Source organism: Podarcis erhardii (assembly GCF_964252035.2).
Source record: "Podarcis erhardii genome assembly, chromosome: 4".
Taxonomy (NCBI): Eukaryota; Metazoa; Chordata; class Lepidosauria; order Squamata; family Lacertidae; genus Podarcis; species Podarcis erhardii.
In genome coordinates, this window is record NC_138508.1 from 73,080,189 (window position 1) to 73,102,700 (window position 22,512).

The 22,512-nt window shown below is 40.8% G+C and overlaps 1 protein-coding gene across 2 annotated transcripts in view; it reads left to right on the forward strand.

Annotated features, from left to right (window-relative positions):
* The window catches only part of ZBED1 (zinc finger BED-type containing 1), a 121,370-nt gene that overhangs the window by 5,738 nt on the left and 93,120 nt on the right, over positions 1-22,512 (forward strand). Inside the window, exons 2-3 of one of the 2 annotated variants that reach the window (XR_014155821.1) lie at positions 223-327; positions 795-886. The exons of the other annotated variant lie outside the window; for it this stretch is intronic. The gene's annotated coding sequence lies outside the window, so the exon portion shown is untranslated. Of the gene's footprint in view, positions 1-222; positions 328-794; positions 887-22,512 lie in introns of those variants that run through there. 2 annotated transcript variants of the gene reach the window in all.

Here is a 22,512-nt window from a genome sequence, read left to right on the forward strand (position 1 = left end):
TCAGTTACAGCATACAGAGAGATCATAAATAAGATAACTGGGTACCTAGCATGGACCTATATCTTTCAGGCCTAACTCAGATCATGTACACATAGGGGAAACTCTGGTGATGGGAAACATAAAGAAGGTTCACTTTGAACAAACAGGGAGTGTTTCATTAAATTGCCTGTCTCCAGAAGAGACAGAGGGACTTGAGCACATTGCTAACACGTCTCTATTTAGGATCCTAACAGGTACTTCACCTTAGGACTCCAGACACAAACACCAACCTGCAACTCCCACTACACAGCCACAACTGGAACTGCAAGAACAGAGCACTCCACACAGGTAAGCAAGCAGAGATGGCAGCCATCCTACAAAGTGGAATTCCTGCAACAGTTTCCCTCTCTTTGTGTATGGATGCCTTGCCTATATTGTATTGCAGTAATGCTTGGTTCCCCCAAACAGGCAGGAGCAGTCACTCTCAAAAGCAAACACTCCAATCCAGCCATTACCACTGCTGGCCAAAGACTCGTGAGCTCTTTTGCCTGACAGGAACACATCCTGGGCATGTGGAGCAGAATAAGCTGTTCCTCCACATAGAGAGTTGCACTGCAGCCCACCAGGGCGAGTAAGGCCTCAGTCACCCCCCTTCCCAAGGTGAAGCAGCCTGAGTTCTGGCCAATAACTCAGGTACCCCACTCCCACTCCATCTTCCTCCTCACAAACACCTACTGTGCACCCACATTCATGGACTTTGTGTCGCATCTGTTACATATTGCTTATTGCTCTCTGTCTTCCCTTGCTCTCCACAGACTGCTGTAATGGACCTTCTCCCACATTGCATTCCAAGTCGACCAGGAAGGAGGCCCAACCCATACTTGTTCCTCACTTGCACTAGACAAGCTCCTGATTCATTGCCAACGCCATGCCAGCTATGCAATACCTAGACAAGTAAGTGTCCTAATGTGGAGCTGGAGCCATGAAAGAAACACATCCTGCCACCATCCTGCTGACCATTGTGCTGCTTTCTGAGGCACAGGAGCTCTGCTTGGATGACTGGTTGGCAACCCTCTATGTGGTTTCCCTCCCCACCCACTCCTCCAACTCAAATGCTGTTCAATAAAGCCTATGATTATGCCACATTCATTATTATTTTTTGTTTTTTGTTTTCCATTGCTAGGGCATAGTGGATTGAAATGCCTTTCCCCTTAGTAGGATTGGGCTTCAGGATGGGACTGAAGGTAGGGAACTGGATGCTATCAGGTCTCAGGGGGGCAGTGGCTCTTTTGGCACTAACAGCAAAGGGTGGGCTGATATAGCGCTTCCTGGGCAACCCATGTGCTCCTGGTATACACAACTGAATCTGGAAGTGGTATGTGTGTGTGAGGGGAGACGCCCCATGATGTTTCTGCTTCCTGTCTGCTTCTATGGCTGAGTGAGTTGGGAACTGCTCAGTTGTGTTTGCAATGGGGGCTTGAGTCCAGGAAGGTCTCTTTCATTTGCCTCTGACTTGACTGCTGCTGGCCAAGCAAGCAAAAGATGAGTGGAATTCTATGCTTCTATACCTCCCCCGGGGTGCTTCTCTCTTTCACCCTTCCCTTCCCTAGGAGTTATGGAGTATAGGCTTGCTCTTCCCAGCTGCAATCCTAAACATTTTGCTTCTGAGTACAAGCTTACGATTGCACTGTTACTCTTGAAGGGGGCAGGGCTCTGATTAAGCTCAGTGGCAAAACATACATTGAGCAGAGATAGAGCCTTAGTGAAGCATTTTTAATAAACCTGGACTTCTTGTTATATTGTTGGGTAAGTGTGTCGGGGGGGTGCATTTGATGGAAGGTACAAAGCTATTAGGAGGGACTACTGCTGCAATGGTTGGAGAAATAGGATGTTACTGACTTATTAATGGGATTAAAAAATAATGATGATGATGTTTTAGTTACCAATGAGTAAAAACAAACCTTAAAGAGGTTTTCTGTTTAAGTGTCTTTACATTCAGCTGCAAAAGAAAATGAATCAACACAATTTTCAACTTCTGAGATACTATTTTCTTAAAATGGCTTTCCAGGGGTTTGTGGTCTTTAGGGAGTGAGTACTGAAAAGACTCTAACAAAATCCTATGTCTGAAATTTCACAGATATTTTCTTAACCTTTAATACAAGCTTCTTTTTTGCAATGTGTTACATTTCTAGAGTATATTTTGAAAACAAGCAATTTATATATCAATAAAATACCTACTAGTTGTAACACAAAGTAGTTTGGTTTGTTAATAATTGCTGTTTTAAGAGGGTTATGCAATGCAGACTTGCGTTAGAGGAATACTGAAGCTATATTTTTGTGAAACAAACAAAAATGCTTCGAATCAGACTCTCAGTGTGATACTTGTAGCATTTTAGAACTTTCAGAAATGTAACAGCTTGTTTGCCATGAGCAATGAACCAAATGATGAGTGGTTTCAATGAATCTGAAGGATTGTATCATATCATGGTGCTTTTAATAGATTTGTACATGTTTATAGAAGTTTATATAGGTTTTAACCTTGGCTGGAGTTTTGTGTGTATTCAGTGTTGCACAGTGCATTTTAAAGAAATCTTTAGGTAGGGAAGGAAGGATCTGAAAATCTCAGTTCCCTTAGTCTCTCATTCCCCCCCCCCCAAATTAAATTCAGTTAGCCATATTTCTGCAGCAATTTGATCAAAAAAATAATTCTCATGCAAATTCTTCAGTATTTGAGCACAAGTTTCTCCTAACTAATTTGTACACAGTTACGTAACCATTTTTTGTATGATATTTTTCCTAATATGTTCCTTTTTTGCACACACTTTAATATATGCATTTTTATAAGCTTTGCTTCTAGAGCTGCATCACAAAATTTAGATAAGTACAGATTTTGAAAGATACCTCATATTGTTTTAGAAAGTGTGAATTTCATAGCTTCAACTTTCCATGCAAACTGAATCAAATTTATCCCCTATCCCTACCTTTAGGAATAATTGTTGGATCTATTGAAATCATACCCAATTTACAGCCATCGCAATCAATGGATTTAAATTATAGGGTAATCCTAACCATGTCTACTCAGAAATACTATTGAATTCAGTGGTGTTTATTCCCCAGTAAGTGGTGTTAGGACTGCAGTCTTAAGTTATTACTAACTTGCCCATTGATTTCAGTGGGTCTGCTCTGAGAATTACTTAGTTGCATACAACTCTGAATTACAAACTGATATAATAAAAATTAGCAAGCGTTTCTCACTGCATAGTTGGCTTTGTGTGAGTTTTATTCAATTTATGGTCTTACCTTACAATTATACACAGGTCCATTGTCTAACACATGTAAACAGCCTTCTGTGTGACTAGTAAATTCATTTTTAGCTTCACAGTGCTAATCCAAGCCCTACTGAACTGACTCCATGGCTGCAATTACCCTTGTTTGTTTTAATCAAGGTTTGTTGAACAAACCATGATGTCTTGTAGATGAACGAAGTAACTATGACTTATTTAAGCCAATTAACATTTTTTTAACCATTTTGTCTCTGTAGCTTTTGGAGTAAGACATCAAAACAAGCCAGGATTAAGCCATGATAGAAGGTTTGGATGTAATGAGAAACTATGGTTAACATAAACTAAGATTTGTAAGCTGACTTCAAACTACGGTTTCATGTTCTGTTTTGTTGGCCATGAACAAACCATAGTTAGTTGGCATGGGTGAATTCAGATCACAGTTAAGCTAAACAAACCATAGCTTAATGTCACCTGGGAACCAGACCAGTATGTAGGAGATAAGACCTGATCTTACTTACTCTCAATGATGTTTGTGGCACTCCAGGTGCACGGAGATCATTTGACTGGAAATGGATCCCTTTATAAAATGGGGCTTCATTGCTCTTTTTAGATTATTTACCTGCTGCTATCTAAAAAGATTAGTCACAATATCCTCAAAAGCTCAGTTACATTTAGGAGCATAATATGTTTATCCTCATAATACTCTCTGGGATAAAGTTTTAGATTGGTAAATTGTATTGAGACATTCTGACCTAGCAATCTTCATGACTGGAAATAATCTGGATTGCCAACATTCAACTACTCTGCACCACATGACCTATACAGTGGTACCTCGGGTTAAGTAGTTAATTTGTTCTGGAGGTCTGTTCTTAACCTGAAAATGATCTTAACCTGAAGCACCACTTTAGCTAATGGGGCCTCCCGCTGCTGCTGCGCTGCCGGAGCACGATTTCTGTTCTCATCCTGAAGCAAAGTTCTTAACCCAAGGTACTATTTCTGGGTTAGCAGAGTCTGTAACCTGAAGCATCTGTAACCTGAAGCGTATGTAACCTGAGGTACCACTGTAGTTCATAGTTCATGACTTGTGAGTTAGAAGTTGTGAACCCAGAGTTCTAATATGCATAGGAGAGAGAAAGTGTGTGTGTGTGTTTTCTTCTCTCTGTGTGCCTTTTTAAAATAGGAAATCAACTACGTATAATCTTCCAGCACATTATTTTGTATTCTTACAAGCCACCTGTTGCCCTAAAATCAACCCATATTGATATCCCAAGTTTCCTATCAGCAGGTGCACTCAGCAATGTCTGCATATTTTGAATTGCATTGACATAACATTTTCTCAAGTTGTGTTATACTTGTTTTATGTCTCCCTCTGTCACTTCTAAATCAACACTAGCAATGCAATACTATACAAGCCTGCTCAGAAGTAAGTTCCATTGAATACAATTGGTATGTGTATATAGAGAGGACTATAGCCCAAACATTAGGCCCTAGAGCATCATAGTAATGAGAAGCTTCACAGCAGATGAGTTGAGACAGAAAGAAAGGGAACACAGTATCAGCTGAGGAGCTAGAACAAAAATAAATGCCACTGGAAAAGATACATGGAAACAATGATTTAAGAGACATACAAGAGATGGATTATACAACAAAAATTTCTCACTATTTACTGTAGAACTATTAAAAAACAGTCATTTGAACTTTATATAAATTCTTTTTTTAATAGAAATTTTGTCTGAAAACAAATCTTAAGGCTGTTTCTTGGAATCTGCGATGTGTCCCTTAGATCTGTGGAAATGAATGACAAACCTAGTGCATACATAATACAGAACATGCAGTTTTTTTCTCCATTTCCACTGTAGGTCATATGTTCATGGAGCCATACATGACAAATATATTTGAGAAATAGACTAACTATACCTACAATAATAATTAAGTAAGGCCTTCATTAATCATGGTCTTTAGGGAAAATAAATTGACACAATTAGCTAACTTGTAGAGCAGATTTCTTTTAAAACCTCTTTTAATTTAATTTCACTTAAAAAGATAACGAGTTATCACTGCCACCCTTATGAGATATGTATATTGAACAAGGATTAAAACGAAGTTGACAATCAGTCGCTGTTTTAATGACTTGTTTTTATTTCATACAGTAATACCATTCTATTAAGCCTAGTGGGGATTTCAGCTAAGAGGGAGGTTAATGGAAACATGACATCAGTGAAGATAAAATATAATGCTGGGAGCATACAGAAAGACACTCACTGGCTTAACTTTACAGCTGAAATAAGTGTTAAGGAATGTGCATTTTGCCACTAATTGCCATAGCAAATCGCAACTCTGCATCACCTGCTAAATAGCTGAAGGTTATGCTGAGAAGAATGGAATGGTTATCAGAGAGTAGATATTCTTTGTTTAAATATGCTATAAAAGGGGGCCAGTTATGAGACTTAGAAATGAGATGTTGCTCATTTGAATCCATACAAGGCTTGTAAATTTACTGCCCTTATAATGGGCACTATAGTGAAGCTTACATTATTTAAAGCGAGAAGATATAGGTGTGGTGCTAAAACTTCCCCTAATTATTATTGACCACCAAATTATTAGATTAATAAAGATATTTTGGATACAATGCTTACTGCCTTTAACATAACCATCTGCTCAGTCTCGACATACTCCTTATCAAAGAGTCCAAGAAAGAAATGGCAGCATGTGGAACCTTAAAAACAAAAACAATAAACTAAATACATAAAGAGCTCTGAAGGCATCTCAGAACATTCAGAGTCATTAGCTTGACATGCATCTGTGCATTGCTATACCTCACTCTTTGTCTGAAGCAATGAAGATATGCTTCAACAGCACTGCAATAAACCTGCTTATGTAACAAAGTACAGTATGCAGGTTAATGCTGCTACTAGATAAGACAGTTCTGTGGTAGTGGTTGTGGTTCGTTCCCCTTTATGGAAGGGGAGGAAGAATTTCCTTTCCCAGCAAAGGAGAGCTTGGCATGAAGTTACGTTACAGATATTCTTTCGGATGGAGCATCATAGGAATCATACAGTGCCATAGGAATCATACAGTGCCATAGGAATCATACAGTGCCTTATTGTAGGAAGGGAAACAGTTTTCTGCACTGAGACTGTTAGCTGCAAGTCCAAATTGGTGTAGATTCAGAATCCAACAGGCTCAGAGCATGTCATCAGACTGTCCTTGCCATCTGTCCTGTTTCAGGTTCCAATATAGCTAATTTTGTAATTATTAATTCTCACTCCTTTTACTTGCAGATACGTACATTCCCAGAAGTACGGTAAGTTCCATTGTGCTCAGTGAAATATGCTGTTAGGAGGCCTTTAGAGAACAATCCAGATTATACATCCACAGAATTCATAGTGCATGATCTTTGATTTTAGAAATTTCTTCATAATAATATAGCTGACTTTGAATCCTGTGTGCTCTCCTATAGACCTGGTTGCTCAATAAGGTACTAGTTCGAATTATTACAGGGGTGGGAGACTGTGGCCCTCCCAATGTTGTTGGACTCCTATCAGCCCCAGCTAGCGTGGGCAGCTGTCAGGGATAATGGAACTTGTAGCACAGCAACATCCGTAGGGCCACAGTTTCCCTGACCCTGAACTAATAAATTGCATCCCAAGAAAGTTACATTAGTACAACACACTAAAGCATTCAAATTCACAAGCCTCTTTTTGAAATCGTTTTTAGAGTTGCTGCCCACAAAGTTATAAAACTAAAGTTTGAAACATACCAATATTTACTTAGTATACTAGAATCGTGATTGGGCCAAATAATGAAAAAAAGATTGTTTGAAGTTTCGAGCAAAACTGTCAGAGCTTTTTATTATTTAATTTGCTTGGACTGTAGATTAGAAAGCCTAAAAATTTTAATTGCCTGCTTGTCAAAATTATGAAAAGACTGGGTTTTCTCATTCTTAACATGGGATCACTGAAAACCTTTTAAAATTTTGCAGTGTGTAACCTACATAGATTGTTGTAAATCCTGTCCAAGGCGTTTTTGAACTTGGTAGACTCCGAGCCTTATACATGCTTCATCTTTGTGGACTATCCTGATTTAACACATGCCAACTCCCCTCTTGATGTGTATGGTGCTTAAAAGTGCTTTTCACTGGCTGGATCATGCCACAAGTTCTGCCATTTTGGATATAACAGGAACTCTCATGTTGATAATTGTTGCATCATGCATAGGTAGATCTAGATTTGATCATATGAAGATGATAAGAACATGTGATTTAAGAATCTGCTCTCTTCTCTGTGGCATCATGATTTGAATTAAACTAATGTGAATGGGGTTACCCTGAGAACCAAATTATGTGCTATTCCACCATTTGAAAAGGAATAATTTCATTGTTATACTCTGCGTATGTATGATTACATAAGTATTACTATGACAAAGCCACAAGGACAGTTGCTAGTGTAAATTCCTTTTCTAAAATTGCCCTTTGTTATTTAGTTTGAAACTGTGAATCAGGGGTCTTGTAAGGCAACTTCGTTTTAAGAAAAACAACACTGCATTATTCATGGCCAAAAGTGTCACAGAATATGACCTGAAGGTGTGTAAGCGGTGTTAGAAACTGAGATATGAAAGCTAGGAGCTAAATGGTACCTTAAACGTAGGTTATGGGCACAACAGCGTAATGTCTAGGTGCACTTTTTCTAATAACAAGAATACAATGTTGAAAATGAGAGAACTGCAGCTAAAATATTATGTTCATTTTTCACATGGTCTAGTCCTTCCCCTGCCCACCCCCCTAATATTCTTAAGAGGGTCTCTTCTCCAGTCTTCAGAGAGTAGCTGGAAGTGGGAAGGCAGGAAAAAGCTCCTCCTTTCCTTCCACTCTGCAGTTTAAATCTGAAATCTTAGGCACCCGGAGCTCAGAAACTGCTCGCACTAATGAAATTCCCTGTTACAAAATGCACCTAGAACAATGGGAGTTGTTCTTCATGTAAGGTCGCCATTACATTGCTGAAGCTAAACAGATTTTGGTCTGGTCAGTGCTGGAAGGATGACCACTTGGAAACCATATGTATTCTGCCTTGGGTTCCAAGATGGAAAAAAGGCAGGATATAAATGTAAATGGGATTCAGAAGATGCCGTCATCTTTATGCTGGATATTTGCACTGCTGGTGCAAGCATTCTTCATAATTGTAAAGAAAAAGGTTTAAATTTAAAAAAGGCTTGGGTGGTATGCTGCAGAAGAAATTAAAGGAATTGTAAATTCTCGGCACAGATTTTTCAGATTGCTGCCCAATATATCTGGTGTAGAATTTTTTTTTTTTTTAATGCAGTTTGCTTGTGCATTGTTCTGGTTTTCTGCAAATCTGTGGGATCAAAAGAAAGAAAGAAATCCTCCATTCAGGAGCACACTGGAAAAAGATACAAGCACAGTCAGAAATGAAAGCGCTGAGGAGGTAAAGGGCATAGAGAGATGAGTAGCAGAAGGTGACAACTGATCCACCAACTCCAAAACCAATCATCTGTGATCTCCAGTGAAGTGGTTGGGCACCCAATATCCCCAAGGGGGAAAACCTTGAGATGGTTGTTGTTGTTGTTTTGACACTAACGTAATGTGGACTATGCATATTAGACAGGAATGCAAACAGCGGCAAAATCACAGTAAACTCTGGTGTGGACAAGCCCCATCTCTCATATATATGTGCATAGAGCTGCCCCATTGTACCCTTCACTCCACATGCCTTAATGGGAACCAGCTGCCGCTGATGCAAAGGGACGATGGGAGGGACCAGGAAGGAGTACTTGGCCCTGGCATTCACCCCTGAAGAAAAACATCCAAATCCAGCCATTATGTGGAGTGTTTGACTGGGAAAACCAGAGGTTTAAATCCCTTCTTGGTGGTGCCACTTACAGGAATGCAAGTCTCTCTCAAAGTTTGGGTTATGCTGAGCATAATGTGGAATAGCTCATGTATGCTAACAAGCTATTTTGGGGGGTAGGGTAAGGCAAGGTAAATGAAATAAATGTTGAACAGGAAGGTGTTACATATGTATTTTACTTCCTGTTCTCTGAAAATAACCATGAAGGTCTTAGGTTAGCCTGAAAACACCAATGAATGTAACTGCTTCCCTGAAAGTGCAGATCCTTTTGACTTAGCTAACGAACCCAAATATATAGGATGTGACATGTCCTGTATTAATCTTTGATAAATCCACTCAGACATACAATGAATGCCTTGCTAACAAGGAAATAACACATATAGTTCTGTCTGACATTCTTCTTAGTTTATATTAAAACTATAATGAAGATTGTTAACCACCCTAACCAACTTGTGGATATGAAGTGGATAGTAAGATTGATGAGCATAAATGATGCAGCCAACAAGTGTTTTAGTTATGCCTAAAATAAAATAAAATAAAATTGCAAGTGGCTTTAGTTTACCAAGAGCTTTCTGACTTGAAAGGTTGACTCACCACAATATTACATATGATAATCCTAATATCTGACAGTTCTAAAGATGGTGTTAAATGCTTTCTGAGGCCATTTCCTGGGTTTATTTAAGCTGAGAAGCACCTGTTATCTTTAAAAAAAAGGAAATGTCAGCCTGCTTACCTGAAGAAAATAGATAGGGTTTAAAAGAAAAAAAGCACTGAATATGAACAAAGTGAAACTTAAACTATAAGATTCGTTGTGTACTGTTTTCCTGTTGACATATCTTCTTCTATCAATGTACACAGATATTCCCATGGAGTCTGGTATAATTTTGTTTTGATATTTTGTATAAAAGCAGAATGTCGCTGTTGAGCCTCTGGGGGACATTGATTTCAGGAAGTGTGAAGTGAGTCAATGGTTTCTATTTTATTTCTGAGATTACTAGTTGTTCAGAGATTCCATCTTTTGGAAGAGAAAAGTTCGTGGTAGTATCTGTAAAAGGGTCTTTTCCATGGAAGCCAGAAGGCATTTCCTGAGAACTGCATGCTAAATCTACACCCCTTTATGTTCTGCTTTCAATGCTGGAATGCTGCACCTAATTATGTGAGTGTAAGCCCCATGGAACTTGATGGTACTTACTTCTGAGTAAGCACATGAACCTCCATTATGTGAATTTTTTTTTTTTTGCATTTATTTAAGTTTTTTATTTGGTTGTGCTGACTTCCTATGACATAAAAAATAGAATATGAATGATGTGATCAACAGGCTCCATATATTAGTGATCATATCAATTGGAGGCACAATTTGACAGCTTTACTCAATATAGGAAGGCAGCTGAAAATGCACAGCAAGGTGCTGATAGCAAGCAGTGGGAGATATTTCTCAGTGCCTTTCAGGTACAGAAAAATTATTATAGGTGTTTCATAATGTAATTTTGAAACTCCTAACCAAACAAAAACCCACAGGGAATAAAAACCTTACCTAAATCTTGCTGTGGAAATATGACTCCCACAATGAAAGTTTGCAGTTGTCTTCAGCACTTCCCTTATTACTGTACGTACCTAAGGGTATATAGCTTTTATGAGGCTCAAAGTGACAATCCTTTCCCAAAGAGGGCAATTACAGTATATTTTTATTTTTAGCAGACTTACACCCTAATCCTAAATATGTTTTCTGGGGATATAAGTGTGACTGATTTCTGTGTCTAAGCAAGCAAGTTTAAAATTGCAGCCAAAATATAGAATGCATCTGTTCTAAAGAAAATGTTCTTTATATTAGCCCTTGCCTAGGTAAGGTAGCTGTTTGCAAAGGCTGCTGTTTGCAAAGCACTTACTCCAGAATGCTTAATATTGGGTATTAATATTGAACATATTTCAGGTAACAGGAACAAAATAAAACAGCTTTCTCCACCCTGCCTATCCCAATGGAAGTTTACAGTGTGTGCTTATTGTAAACTTGCAATAGCACTATGAGAAAATTCGTGATGAAAATAATTTGCTAAAGCTATGAAAGTTATCTTCATGATTAAATCTTGGCTCCCCTATCCAACACAACGTTCTGGTTTATGAAAGGAATGCTACCTCAGGTAATTTATCTCTTTGATAACCAGCAACTATTGCAAGTGCTACTACCTATGTAACTCTGTTTTCCATTTAACATGGAATGTTTTGTCGTATTGGAGTCATTACTGAAGCACAACATGTAGGACTGGACATGCAGGCTTGGATATTGGAATGAGATCATAACCACTCTTCACCTAGAACTGCCTTTGGTGCTGGATTCACTATGTTCTTTTCATTGAGGGTGCTTCCAGAGAGGGGTTTAATATTGCAAACAGGTTGTTCATCCACTGCAAGTAGGCCAATGGCAACAGGTTTTTGTAACTTGCGTGTCAAGACCCTCAAGCCAGCCCGTGTTAAGAATAAAGAAATTCACACTGATGCAGAATTTTGGTTTAAGGTTAATGGGCAAAATTTAGGCCACAACTTTATTGATTACAGCAGATGTGAGCGGTATTGGCTTAGGCATTGGCAAAAGACTATATTGGACTCCTGCCCCGTTTGCAGGAAGTCAGTAAGGTAAACCACCAAAAGAGGGAGCTGCTTCGGGGGAACCCGCCTGCATCTCCCCTGGTGTCCCTAGCCCCTCAACCGGACTTTGGACAGGATCCAGGCCCCGGATTCCTTTAACGGAATACCCTTGGACAATGGAGGGGCAGGCAATGGCCGACCTCCCCTCCCCCAGTCATCAATAAGCCAATGCCAAACCACCAAACCTTACAAAGTTGTGATGATTGCTAAGAAGTGGGCGAAAACCAAAAGGCTAGTGCTAATCTACCAAATGGAAAAATTCCTACCCTGTCCCCATTCCAAGATGGGCGACCAACCATAGTCCAAAGCAAGGCCAGAGGACACCGAAATTAAAGGGAGGGTGGGCGGGTGATTGGCAGTGCGAAGCAGGTGGCACACATCACAGCGCCACTTTTATACCCCCCATGATCACTTCACTCAAAATGATTGGCCAATAAGCCTGGGATGATCGTGGTGCCACCCCAGCATGAGCATATTACTCTGCCCACGCCAGGGTAGGAGGAACTGGGTTGAGGGCCTGCCTGCAACCAGGACCATCTTTTAAGATGATCCTACTTATCAGATTTTCCTTGGAATGTGGGGGGGAAGGAGTACAGGTTGGCATTTTGATGTTAGCAGCATCACATACACTAAGAAAAACTTACATGCAGTCTCAGGTTAGACACTCACCTGCAAGCACCCTGATTCACAAATGTGATGTGCCCCTTCCCGCCTCTATCTGCCTAGTAGTTGGACAGCCAGAATTCTCAAGTTCTTCATATTCCATTAGGGTTTGATTCTATGCACACTTACTACACAGGTGTAGAATGCTCTCCTCAGAGAGGCTTGTTGCCTGTGTCCATTTTTTTTTATAAAAAATATTTTTTAATTGCAAATTTTACAAGAGAAGCAAAAATAAAAGGATAAAAAGATGAAATAAAACTAAAGAAGAAAGAGCGAGAAGAGACAAACAATAATATACAAATACAGTCATACCTTTGGTTAAAGTCGTTTCAGGTTGAGTGTTTTCAGGTTGCGTTCCACGGCGACGAGAAAGTAACGGAATGCATTACTTCCAGGTTTCGCTGCTCGTGCATGTGCAGACGCTCAAAATGACGTCACACGCATGCGCAGAAGCAGCGAATTGCAACCCGTGCACGCGCAGACGCGGGTTGCATTCTGCTCTGGATGCAAACAGGGCTCTGAAATGGATCCCGTTCGCATCCAGAGGTACCACTGTAATACTAACAACAGCATACCACCAGCAGCTCACATTGCAGATGCAATGACTGTTAGTGCATGTATCTTAAGCATATAAATTAATATAAGCCTTCCAGATGTCAGCCTGATAGTCCTTTCAGTGCTGCATGAACAGCTTAAAAAAAAATATTCCCAGGCATTTTAATGTTAAGAGCTTTTAGTGATTTAGCTGTGCTATATTAATGTTTTGCTACTGGTGATTTTATTTATTTTAATTCACATGTACATTTATTACTTGCTCTCTCTCTCTCTTTGGGTTTTTTGAAAAAAAATCTTTTGTGTTTTTAGATTTTCTTGTTAACCACCCAGAGAATTTCAGTTATAGGCCAATATGCAAATACTGCAAATAAATGAATAATAAACAAACAAATGCAGAAATACACGTTGACATCAATAGGACATTCTTTGGAATGTTGATGCTTAAGCTTCTGCTGTGGTTGCAAGGTACCATCTAACATTAATCGGTGGTCTAGTTAACCATCTCCCCCACCCCTGCCCCCACCCTAGGCATCCCTATCTAATTAATATTCTGACTTGCTGTTTTTATTCTTGTGCTTACCATGAACGTTTTCTCTTATTTATTTTTTTGCGTATTTTGTCAGCTACTTTTTAAAAAAGGAACTTGTTGGGGGAACAAACCAAGTTTCTAGCACATTTGATTGGCCTTAGTAGCCTGCTATAAATGTCATTGCCAGAAGATCAATCCTTCTCTCCCCACTCCCCATGCAAGTTAAAGGAAGGGGAATATCTTGTCTCCAAAATTCTACAGAGATCGTTGCTGCTTTCTGCTTTGAACTACAGCATGAGTATAGGGTTGAGCCTCCCCCGCCCCTTCTTCATGCCTGAGTTGACGGTTGATCCCGACTGTTGTGCAGAACTTTGAAGCCACTTGGGACACAGTGAGAGCCTTGCTGCTTTCTCAATGACTCTAAAAGCTTGCAGTGGATATGTGAACTTTCCGCCTATTTTTCTCTTACAGTGTGCTTGCCAGAGCAAAAGATAAGTCACCACTGACAATCTGGCAAGTGCACTTGTGGACTACTGGGAATTGAGGCTTAAATTGTTATTGAATATTATGGAATTATTGAAAATAAGCATGGACATACAATTAAGGTCTCTTTTGTAGCATGAAAAGCCTCAAGGATACATGAGAATAGGACAATCCGATGAAAGACAAATGTTATATCTGTGTCAGAATAGGACAACCCGATGAAAGACAAATGTTATATCTGTGTTATATCTGTTTCAACATTGGGTATAGAAACATGAAATAGCTAGTCAGGGAGCAAGGGAATATGTGCTAAGTGGTGCCATTATCCAGTGCATTGATCAGGAAAAGGATTAGGAGGTTATTTAGGGAAAAACACTGAAACCTATCAGGCCATTCCACAGTAACAATAAAAAAGGCAAACAAGATAATAGCTTATAGAAGAACAAACATAAGCAATGATGCCATGTGAGAAGAAGCACTTCCAGCCTCACCCCCTGTGAAATTTGCAGTGCTTTGATGGCTAGTACAGAATCACACAGTGAGCGCAGAGGCCTTTGCTAATTTAAATGCAATCAGATATACGTATTCGATGTAAAGCTGAAAGCTGGCAGAAGTATTGTGGTTGGGTAATCTCAAGTAAGCCAATCTGTGGTTAAGTTCCTTGTGTAACATATAAGAGCCAGGGCACACTGTGGGAGTTGTGAGCCCTTCATCCAAATCTTATTGATCTACGTAAGGTTCTCAACCCCTTCATGGATCACTGCCTTGCCGTGGCGAAGGGGCTTGAATAACTCAGAGAAGCTATGAGCTATGCTGTGCAGGGCCACCCAAGACAGACAATCGACTAAACAACAACAAGGTTCTCAAATGCGATCTGGGATATATACTACATTCATAATGCCAGGCAGCACAGAATGTCCTTAATGCCAATTGGCCTGGAGTAACCCTACCCTATTTTGACAGCCCACATACATAGCTCAGTTGGTTAGAGTTTGGTATTGATAACACCAAGGTTGCAGGTTCAATCCCCGTATGGGAAAGCTGCATATTCCTGCATTGCAGGGGGTTGGACTAGAGGACCCCCTTCCAATACTATGGTTCTATGACTCACGATATATGCGTACACTGGCCTCAATTAACACTAAGCCTGCCCTGTTCTTTTCTATGCCAGGGAGTGCTCCCTATCCTTGTCACACAGAGTACCTGTTTGTGCAGCACATTTTCTAGCTCGTAGAAAAAACAGCAGCCCCTAGAGAGGTGAGGCTGTAGCTCCGTTGTAGAACACCAGCTTTGCAGGCAGAAAGTAGCAAGTTCGATCCCTGGCATCTCTAGGTAGAGATGATAACGTCCCCTGTCTGAAACTCTAGAGTGCAGCTGTTTTGTGGTTCCTGGAACCATGCCTTTTGAGATCCTGCTTCATGGTTCGTAGAATCATGCCTTTGTAGAAGTTTCTGCATTAACCATTACCTCACATGTTTCCCCATGCGTTCAACAGCTTCTCTGAACTGCAGCCAATGTGTTTGTTTAAAATAATCTTTAAAGGCATTCATTAGCATGCATTTGATAATCTGGTGAAATGATTCTGCAGAAAATAATATGCAAGATTTCCCCCTTCCCAGCAGGAGTAAATCTTTATGCCTATAAATTAAAAGAGGTTATTATGGAGCTCTCAAAGCTCTGCAAGTCCTGGGTAGCAGCAGAAGATAATTAAAAGGTGAAGGCATCAAAAATTAATTTCAAGGCCTCTTTCTCCCTCAAGTGTCATAAATAAATAAATAAATAAATTAGAACTAGAAAGTGTCAAAAAATACATGGAAAAATATGTTGATGGATGCAGTGGGTGAAAAGGACATGCAGTCCCATGATATACACATTCATAGATAGGTCCAGAGACCCCATATTCTACTACATAGCTGACAGATGTTCTCCAAATAGTTGTTCCATATTCAATAAAACACAGCTTCACCTCCATCTGGAGTATTATGTATATTGTTATCAGTCATCATCACACAGAATAGCTTGGCTTTCTGAATGAATAGCAACAATACCACATCTGATCGCTAAGGAAAAATTAATGGATGAATAATGTTAGGCAAGCATTTAGAGTATTTTTATTCAGCACTTGTGTGTGTTTTTTTCATGCGATTTAGAAAATGGGTTAAGTGTTGCAGGGAGGTGTACTTCCTTTTAGGGAGCCAGACCTCCAGTCATTCATGCCCTCTTCCAGGATACTAAAATAGAATTCCCATTCCATCTAGTTTTCCTTTACAGTCAGCTAGCATTCTGTGTGCACTGAGCATACTCAGTCCACATTGACATGTTTGAGTTCCTACTAACCTTCAGGGTTTATTTGTATAAGAAACTGCCTGGCCCCATTGATACCTCCCTCTTGTACATGGGGGTTGTTTGGGGTACCTTAGGACCCACACTGTTAGTTCAGTTGCGCATACTGATGGGTGTTGTACTCCAAAAACACCTGGAGGTTTGGGGTTGGGGCAGGCTGATATATCAGATATGGAGGAAATGGTTATGAATGGTTATGTCTGAACAAAAATGTTGAGTTTTGTTCTCTGAGCTAGCTACGTACTGTGCAATTGCATTATTAGTTCAGATTTTTCAGTTACTGTACCATTTCCTCAGGGTGGGTGTAAACGTTTCGGTAAAGGAAGTGGTTTGACTTGAAATGAAATATATCTCACAAATTGGAGCAAATTGGTTAATATGGCTCCAATGAAACATCTTCTGAGCTGTGGCGAAGAAGAACTATATTGGTTTGCTCTTTCACCTTGATTGCTTTCTCTTTTAGTAAACTGCACCCCACGGCAAATGTCTCTAGATATTAGATCACGCTAACCAATGTGGTGCTGCCCCAATTTTGTTGGACCGCAACTGCCTTCGTCCCAAATCATTGGCCGTGCTAGTTGGAGCAGCACGAAAACATCTGGAGGCACTATGAAAGCAATAGCTGGCTTAGATAAATATTGGGCCTTATTCAACTCTCCAGTTCCATTAGTGGAAGTCAATGCAAGGATTCCTGCTAGTGCAACAGGACTCCCTCCCCCTCTCCCTACACCTCCCTCCAATCTGCTCTGGAAGGTCAGGAGAAACCCCCAGAACAGCAGGCAAGAGAAGGAAAGGGGAGATCATTTCACTGGTCAAGCAGAAATGCTTGTGCTGATGGAACAATCTCCTTAGTGCTATGCTGAATTCCAACCATTGTCTTCAGGTTCAACTGCCCAAACTGATTTGGTATCATAGAATACTATGTAAGCACCTGAGGCACAGGTCTTCAGCAAAACAACCATGTAAGCTAAAGACCCTTCTGAGCTTTGTTTGGCCTTCTGGGCTTTGTTTGGCCATGTTTGCCATAAGTCAAGAACCATAGGGAAGAGCAGCAGGCAAAAATTACCCACGTTCTGGGACTAACCATCCATCCAAAATGGACCTCAGTTGCTGAAAAACAGTGTCCCTGAGCCCCAGTTTGGACACCTGTCTCAGAAGGATACAACGTTCAGTGGTACTGGAAATCACTGAGATGTCAAGGGGAATCCAAAAAGGGCACACTCCTCTCAGTGAATATATTTTTTCAGGGCTACAGAATTAGTTTCCCTCCCAAACTCAGACAGAAAACCACATTGGAATGGTCATCCAGCAGCGCTTGGAGGTGAGGCCAGCACGCACTCCAAGATATTGCTTAGAAAGGGCAAACAGTTATTGAAGTCCAGGATTGTCTTTTTAAAGAAGAAATCAGCTTGCATCTCTGCTTCTTTTAACACAGCAAGGAGTACACCTTCTCTCAAAGACACATTAGTGACTCAAATATTTAAACTTCCTTTGGTGGCTTTAATTAGCTGCATGGTGCAAAGATCAAGGACACATAAGGTAGCCTGGCCACAAACTTCAAAGTAGATTGTCCACTTTCTTACGTCAAACTACTTGAAAATGTATCTATTCCAATAGGACAAGACTAGCTGCATTCATCTCAAACTCTGCTACAGTCATGGAATCTAAATTGCCACGAATGTGAATGATTGTATTTTCAAAATGTGTTACAAATTGGTCACCATTAGCTACCAAGTTATGTTTGCAGTTGCTGTGTGTATGGGTTAGAGGAAGTGTTTTCCTTTAAGAATAGAACAACCAAAGAGACATACCGCATGCAAAGAAAAACATTCTACAAATATACAATTCCAGTTTTATAATAGAGACTTTTTGAACAGGAAGATAATTTATTCCACATTGATCCAAACAATCAAAATTATATTTAAAAAGTAGATCATTCTGGTGTAGAACTATGTGGAATAATAGTAATAACAAAAAGCAGGCAGAAAATGATTCCTCTGTTGTTTTATAAAAAGGGGCTTTTGCTTGTAAGTCACAGATAAGCCTCTTTACAAAGCATTTTCTCTTAAAACCAATACAAAAGATGCTTTCAGACTTCCAGAGTCCTATGGGGGCATGGCAGTCAGTGCCTGTATCACCTTTACTAAAGCAGTTGGACTGATGCATTTCCAGGTACAATTTAAAGTACTCTTTTTGGCCTTTAAAGCACTACACGAGTGTTTCTCAAACAGTGGACTTTGGGCCACCAACCTACAACACCAACCAGTCAAATAATTTATAGTTATAATAAGCCATATCTATAATATGCCAACTTTCCTAGTTTGGGAATACTATATAAGGAAGTTATTATTCTGAGTCAGCCCACTGGTCCATTTAGCTCACTATTGCTTACACCAGAGGCAAGGCATCTTTGCAGCCCAGTGGACCAGGTTTGACAGGTGGAAGGAGGCACCTGCCTATCAGTCATGTGACATCATGGCATCGGGTGACAACGATACCTCTGAAGCCTCTGAAGCCTCTGAAGCGTATTTCCAAGTTGTTTCTGATTAGCACTCTGAGATATGGCTTTTGAAGTGCATTTCCAAACAGTTGCAGGAAGAAACTGCTTGGAAATGCACTTCAAAGTGAAGGCCACACCTTTACCTGCCTTCCACCTAACATCAACAACTGTAGTCATTTCTATAAAGTTTGTAGGCATACAATACAAAAAGTAAAAACCAGAAAACCGGAGTTTCATGAAATTGGGCCCTCACACAGCTCCTGGTAGATACAAGCCATGCATCTGAGCCGGGGGGGGGGGGCGAACTACTAACAGTGACTCCCCTGAAGACCTTAGTTATCAGGCAGGTATATAAGGGATTAGGTGATTCTTGAAGTATCATGGACTCAAGTTTTTAAGGACCTTGCAAATTAATACAATAACTTTGACCCTGACCCTGTAGCGTATGGGCTGCCAGTGCAAACCTTAGAGCACTGGCGTTATGTGCTGGCAACAGACTGTCTTCATGAACAGTCCAGCCACAGCATTTTGCAGCCTCCAGACCAGGCCCAAGGGTAGCCCCACATGGAGCATATTAAAATAACCAAGCCTTGAAGTTATCAATGCATGGATTACGATGGCTAGACTATCCGTCAAAAAACAGCCATAGTTGATGCACCTGCTGTAGCGAGTGAAAGGCACTCCTAGCTGCTGAGATTCCAGTGACAAAGATGGATCCAGGAGCATTCCCAGACTCCGAACCTGTTGTTTCAGAGGGAGTGTAACCTCTTTCTGAACAGGCACCTGGCCAATCTTGTATGCATGGGAACTGTCAATCCACGGTGATCCCATCTTCCCACGGTTCAATCTCAGTTTATTGGTCCTCATTCAGTCCCTCACTGTGCTCAGACAACAGCCTCCCCTGACTCAAATGCTATGGAGAAGCAGAGCTGTTATGTCAACAGTGTATTGATGACCGTTTGCCACCAAACTCCTAGTGACTGCACCCAGTGACTTCATATATATGTTAAACAACATTGGGGAGAAGATTGTACCTTGTGGCACACCATAGTGCAAAGACCATACAGCTGGAACCCAGTCTTCCAATGCTACTTTCTGGACACAACCCTCTAGGTAGCAGAAAAAACACTGTAAAACAGTGCCCCCACAGAGTTGGTACAGAAGAATACCATGGTCCATGGTATCAAAAGTTGTGGAGGTATCAAAAAGCAGAGTTGCACTCTCCCTGGCCCTCTCCCTGATACAGGTGCACCTCTGCCTGTTTAAGAACAGTAGGCAGCACCCTGTCACATAGTGATGTATCTACCACATTCTGGACCCATCCAGTCTGTCAGCATCGCCCTTGAGCCAGTGTACCAACTGGACTCATGCACTACAGCCCCGACTGGGCTAGGTGAGCTGGGTAGCACTGCCAGAGACCTCCTTTCCCACAGGAACAGGTCACAGTGCTGTGGACTCACAGCTTGGAGCTGAGAGCACCGGATTCACTGTCTCAATAATACAGTCGTTGCGCAGCAGCGTTTTGCAGAGTCTTGCAGAGTATAAACCACTCGGAGAGCAACTCTGTAAAGTATCCTCCTTTTATTCTATAATTACAGCTATGATACAAACTATATACAGAGCTACAAATTCTAAGCATAAATCAATGCTATATTCTGAGTGCCTGCAGCTGTTCTTAGCAGCAATCTTATCTATAAACACGATCTCTTGCACTCTCTCTCCAACACACTGACTGACTCTCTCTCTCACACAGAGACTGACTCACTCACTTGACTAATTAAGTAGAGAGCAGTACATTGCTCCTCCTCTCTGTAGAGTCAGCAGAGACCTCAGGAGATTCTCAGGAGATTCTTGGGTATGGGAGGGGTGAAATCTCCTCATCCTCCCCCATTTCATCCGACCATTCAAGAATCTTTAACATAACTGCAATTTGCACACACACTCCAAAAGTTGTTCTCTGCTTACAACCTTGGTAACATATTTGCAGGTATCTCTCTCCCCCTTTATCTAAGACACTTTTATCAATACCATTATACAGTTACTGCAACCACTCTGTGTCCATTAGGAAAGAGTTAAAACATAAACCTCAACCTGTAACTCACAAAATACACATTGTGAACACACAAATGAATAAGCAGCTTCTGGAAAAATCTTCACACACATTTCTTCCTCTCAAGTACAAATTGACATTTCTAATTAGGCAGATTTGAACAAACCACTTTAAACACATGCTTGCTCCTTCAATCCTGATCCTTCAAATGTCAGGTAAGGAAATAAATGCAGCGTTTTGTGCCACTACTCTCAGCACATTTCATGCTAGGTTTAAAAACCCCACCAGAGTTGCATGTGACCGCAGCCTTTGCAAACTCTTCAGAAAACCTTTTCGGTGGTACACCCTTGGTGGTTCTCTCGGATCTGCGCAAAACTCTTTGATCCTCTTGTTCTGGTGCTTCCTCCTCTTTGGGAGAATGGGGAGCTAAAGTATATGAAGCTGCTAAGTCTGAATCAGCGTCAGACTCACCTGAGGCTTTTGGGCTCTGATAATCTGTGCCATCATCTGGATCTACATTGGCATCAGAATTATCAATCACATCAGAACTTGCCTCCCTCTTAACTGTCTTTGCCCCTTTTGCACCATCATCACAAATGGGATGGCACTGAAAAACGCCAACTCTGTCCCATTGTGGATTGTCGTCAATGCTCCTGGTCAGCCTTATGGTTTTTGTGTCTGTGATCAGGACACGATAAGACCCTTTCTCATATCCTAGGAAAACACCATGTTCTCCACGCTTACTCAGTTTGTCACCCTGCGAGGTGTGCACCCAAACCTCTGAACCAAAAATTTTAAAGTGCTTCACACATGGCTTCCTTCGGTGAAGCATCTCATATGGGGTGCAATTTACACTAGACTGGTACCTCCTGTTATACACGTAACAGAAAAACGAAAGAGCTTCGGCCCAAAAGGGATTGGGCAGCCCCGAATCATGTAACAGTGTTCTGATTCCTTGCTGCAGGGTCTGGTTCATTCTCTCACATAAACCATTCTGCCAGGGTGACCTGGGCGTGGCAGTCCTATGCTCAATGCCCTGTTCAGAAAGAAAAGCCTCAAACTCTTCTGAACAAAACTCTCCACCCCTGTCAGTGAAAAAACAATGTACATTCTCATTATGTACATTCCTGAGCCATTTACAAAACTGACGAAACTTAGTAAAGGCTTCAGACTTTTTCTGCAGCAAATAGACCCATGCATATTTAGAGTAGGAGTCTATCAAAACCATGAAAAACCTTGAATTGCCTCTAGAGAGCGCTAGAGGCCCCACTAAGTCTGCATGAATGACTTCATATGGTTTCTTGACCTCTCTACCAGACTCTGTACCTTTGGGAGCTTGCTTTGCCTTACTCTCAGCACAAGAAACACATTTCATGTGGTAGGGACATTCTTTCAGCTTCATACCCTGAACCATATCAGGCATTTTTGCCACAGCCTGGAAATTCAAATGACCATAAACACGGTGGTAATAATGAATACATTGATCATGCAACTTCTCATTCTTATCAACAGACAAATTGCAACACTCTTTCTCAGTTGCTTCTGCAGTACCTGTACCTGAAACAAAAGGCAATTGATACAGACCATTTACACATTTTGCATATAGAATGAGTTTGCCA